The following is a 4,851-nucleotide window of genomic DNA, read 5'->3' as shown; positions in this document are numbered from 1 at the left end:
CTGCTTCTATTCTGGTCCTTTGGCAGCTTTCCAATTTACCGTGTTAACCTTTTCCCGAGCGTACCCAGAGTCGTCCCTGTTGGGCAAGGACGAATCAATAGCGTCTGGGCCGATCGCTGTCTGGACGCGCTCGTGCGTGCGACACATGTTTTAATTAATAAATGCCTTTGTCAAATCACCTGACATTAGGCCAGGATGCCGAGGTCCTGAAAAATGCGCCTCATAAGTTATTCGCGCGGTAGGAATACAGGAGCAATGGCAACGCTGCCGGACCATACAAAATTAGCGTCATTATGCGAGAAACAGTTGCACGCCTTTCAGCGATCCCTGCCTGTACAGATAGGCATATATTTGTCTAATAACAACAACAATCATGCCTAATGCTGATGATGATGGGCACGCACTGAAAGCAAATCAAACGTAGAGCTCGATAAACCAAATTGTGGGGGATATAGAGGGTACGCACGAGCGGGTGTGTCCGTGTGTCGCACGTAACGAATAAATGGCCGCTGCCTAGCGGCGGATAAGCAGCCGAAAAATAGGCAACATTGCGACTTTCCCAACTGCATAGCCATTTTCTTCTTTTTTTTTTTTGATCCCCCTTCCCTTGTAGCCCACCGAATGTATCTTTTTATTTGCACAGCATTTACATGATGTGCTTGCGGATTTTATTTATTTATTTCGGTGGCTTGCCTCTTTTCGCTTTTCGGTCTTTGTGGGGCCCAAAGTCGCTTGAACTGGCCGCCGAGCTCATTAGGGCCATATAAATCAAGCGATGTATTTATTTTTATTTATGAACCGCAGCTGTGACGCCTCACACACAATGGCAATGGGCAGGGGGAGGGGAAAATGGAGGGGCAAGAGGCGGGGCTCCGGCCAATTTAGTGGCCACAAACAAATTGCTCTAGATTTGTATGAATGATACTCCGCGCGAATATGTGACCATATATTTTTGGGGCATATAATGTAGAAGGGTATGTGGCAATCGGTTTGAGTTCATGTTTCTGATACAAAGTCTTATTGCAGGCCGAACCGAATAATCAATGTCCTTAGCTTGCGGTCATAAAATAAACGAGTATATACCCCTGGCCCTCACGTACATAAACGCCTTTATATGTTTGGCCGAAAATCGATTATTTAAAATAATAAACGTGAAAAATGCTCAAATTGTTCGCACATGAAGCAATCAGTCCCGCGAAACCCACAAACAAACCCATAACCAACAGACAATCTAGGGGTGTTGCTGTGGAGCGGATATTGAAAACACGGAGTGTTGGGGGACATAGACCAAACAGGCGAACAGTTGATTGAATATTTGCGCATCGTAATCATTGAAATGTATGGCATTCCAATTGACGTGAAAGGTACAACAACTGCCATAAAAAATAATAAAAACAGAGCACGCTGAGATCGATGGATAAAGCCACGTGTTTTAAATATGATTTGGTGGATTTATTTCCCCAATTTGAATTTGCGGCTCATTAATTTTATTTGCTCGCCCTGAGTAAAAGTACGGATAATCAAAATATGGTTTGTGATTGGTGCTTAAAGGGGCATCAATCATATGTATTATATAATAAATCAAAAGAATGTAAGCTCTTTGCTAATTGAATTTCTTTAATTGCCAAGGGTCTGTTCATTTATTGATGGCGTCGCTTTCATTTGCCTAAGCAGCAAATTTATATGCCAGAAATCTAGAAAATATTTAAATTACCCACAAAAATGTAAATTAAATGGCCTTTGATGTGGCATAATAAACTCGTTTGATGCAGCTCCCCAACTGGCCGTATCTTTGGCGTAAGCCTCTTGCCACCTGCAAGACAAAGGTTTGATTTATGCGATTGTCAGAAGAGAGGCCATAACTTTGTGTGTGCGTCATGACGGGAATGTCTCTCGGCTTCCTTTGGGCCCTTCGTGTTGGCCTGCTGATAGTGTTTTGTATTTTTCGGCAGCCTCTGCCTAAACTACACGCACTCAAACCCGAGCTTAAGCAGACTGACACAGTGCTGCGATAAAAACTCTGACCACGCAGGCGACAGTTAACCAACCTCAAAGGGCATGTACGTACGTCCCATTGCTGAAACCGGCTGACAGTTGTTCAAAGTTATGCTGCCGTAGTTGTAGCTATATCCAGATGACATTCACCAGATAGAAGGCTCACAGATACACACACGCACACACTCACATACGTTTACTGGCTGAATATGACGAGTTTTTTTGTGGGCGAAAAAGTTTCGCAGCCCGATTCGCTCGCTTTTTTTGTCGCTTTTTGGGCGGCAACAAAAAAGGACACAAGTAATTGAATTTCAATCGCAAAACCCGCACACACCAAAATACACACACACAGACGGGCAATTGCTTGTGCATATGTATTTGCAGTACACAAAGTGAAACGACAAACAACTCGTAATGCGGAATTTTCATATTAAATCCGCTTTTCAACAGCCGCTCAAATACTCTCGAAGCCAGCGAGTGTGTGTGTTTTGCGCATCTTTTCGAGTGAGTTGAAAATAATGGCAATTTAATTCAGGGTCACTAATTTTTCTGCCACATCGCACAAGAAGACCGCATCACCATCCGAGTCCAGGCGAAAAGCGAAAGGCAAGGCGAGGCGAAGCGAAGCGAAAGGCGACATTGCTCATACGCCACGTTGACAGCTTAGCCCATGAATTTCACCCCGGCGTTCGGGTGCGTATGTGCGCTTGCCTTGGCATTGCTGGCTGACTTCTTAAGCTGTTTAATCTAATGTAGCGCAACGCTCACACTCCAGGCCATCGGGCTGAAAGCCAAACACCAGCAGCCACTTTTAAGCACTTTGAAACTCATTTCCTACCCTCAGCCACATTGACATGCACACTATGCGTGGGTAGGTGAGCTTTAGTGTGTGTGTGGGAATTAGGGCGGTTCGATTTTTAAAAACCAAATATAATAATTATAATCTCACTATCTTTGATATCAAATTTTAACAAGTTTTTATTTTATGCTTTAAATTATGTATATACAGTTAAGTTAATTTAATACCTTGTTGATTTTAAAGATTAAAGATTAAAACTGTGAAACAATACTAAAAAATAGCTATTATAATCATTGTTTGTGTTATTTATTTATAATATTGTATTAATGCTATTTCTAAATAGTAATTGCTTACAATGCTATATAAACCATCAATTTTCGTGCTGGTAAATATTTATATAAAAATTTAAAACTACCATAGACTTTTGAAAATTTTTAAACTAAAGTTGACCCACCCTATTGCGAGAGTGAGTCAGGGTTAATGTTTGAGGGTGTGCTGTCAATATCAACTTGAGTTTCAGGGGCCTAAGCTCCGCTTGTTGGCCGTTGCTTCCGGTCACACATATGCCAGGACCTCAACTGTGGCCTGACCACTCTAAGGCTGCACTTTAAATTGGCTGTAAGTCAGGGGAAATAGGCTAAAAGAGCCTGACTCGCCGAACAGCAGATACCCTTCAGTAGTTTTGCCTGGCAATCAGGCCATGGGTTGGCCACTCTATCGAGTTAAGTGGACCACTACGAGGCTAACCCGCACTTTGATGTGTATAAATAGCCTGTCCAGCGGGGCATCGATCTGCCCCGCCCCCTAAAAATGATGGCCGCATTTATACTCGACCTTCATCCTTTTTCTCTCAACTTTTTCAGTGCGCTGTTTACTTAGCCAGCCGCTGTCCCTTTTCGGGCTATTTGGGCCACGTTTCCGTTCATTTCACTTTCACATGGGCAATTGCTAATTTGCAATTTTTGGGCCAAGTGTGTGACGAAGTGTTTGTGTAAGTAGCGCACTTTAGAAGTCAGAAGGCGGGACGCGGGACTTTATTTTCACTCGGCATTGTAAATACATTTATACGCCGCTCATTGGCTTCCGGTTTCGGCATCGGTTGTCAGCGGCAACGGAAACGTAATCTGCCTGTCATCCACCCACCGTCACCAGCTACGTTTCCTCATTCTTATTTTGTCTGTCTTTATCTTGGGTATTTCCGCGGATCGGTATTGGCTTTCAGTTGCGGTTTGCGTTTGATTTCCTGTTTGTCTCCGAGTCGCTTCCTCCTTTGGTTTATGGCAAGGTATTTACTCCAGCCCAAGGACTCTCGCTGGATTGTTTAAGGCATTAAGCCAGAGATGGCCACATAAATAACTCATTTCAGGCGGAATTAAGCACACAATTGAATATTTACTGTGGACACTTTTCATAAAGAACGAGTATTCATTACAATCAAACAAAAACCATGCTAAAAACTTTGCTTTTGTAGCGCCATTGAAGCGTGGAAAATGTTGCTCCTATGCAAAATGCATAATCATTAAATTTTAATTGGTTTTCATTTGTTTTTCCTTGTTTTGGTTGGTGGTCGTGTGAACAACAAAACACGTTATATATGCCAAACAGCACAGCAAGCCGGAAAATGCCCCTGGAAGCTGTAGAAAATGCAAATTCATTATTGGGTCTGGAGTGCGGTTAGTGCTCGTGGCTTTGGTGTCCTTTTTGCATTTCAGAACAGGGCTTTAAAGTTCATGGTTGATTAACTCATAAATAGCGAGTGTTGGCACATCCTGTTCGCCCCTCCTTCACCCTCGTCCTTTCCTGTGGTTCTCGGCAAATTTGAGCATGCATGAATAGGGCGGTGCCCCCTTAAAGCAAATTAAAATTTATTAAGTGGAAATAAGTTTGAAGGCACTCTATATAGAAAATTATATTTATTTCTTTAGCACGGGAGTTATGAAATCGGGGGTTTTTGTACTGCATAACTTTTTGCTTCGCTTGGAAAGTTGTTTATATAAGTAAAGTACTTTGCTAAAGTTTGTATATCTGTTACTCGTTGAGTAAAAGGGTAATTGATT

The sequence above is a fragment of the Drosophila elegans genome, unplaced genomic scaffold (genome assembly GCF_018152505.1).
Source record: "Drosophila elegans isolate 14027-0461.03 unplaced genomic scaffold, ASM1815250v1 contig_476, whole genome shotgun sequence".
Lineage (NCBI taxonomy): Eukaryota > Metazoa > Arthropoda > Insecta > Diptera > Drosophilidae > Drosophila > Drosophila elegans.
The sequence above is the reverse complement of the archived record's forward strand: the minus strand, read 5'-3'. Positions refer to the sequence as shown.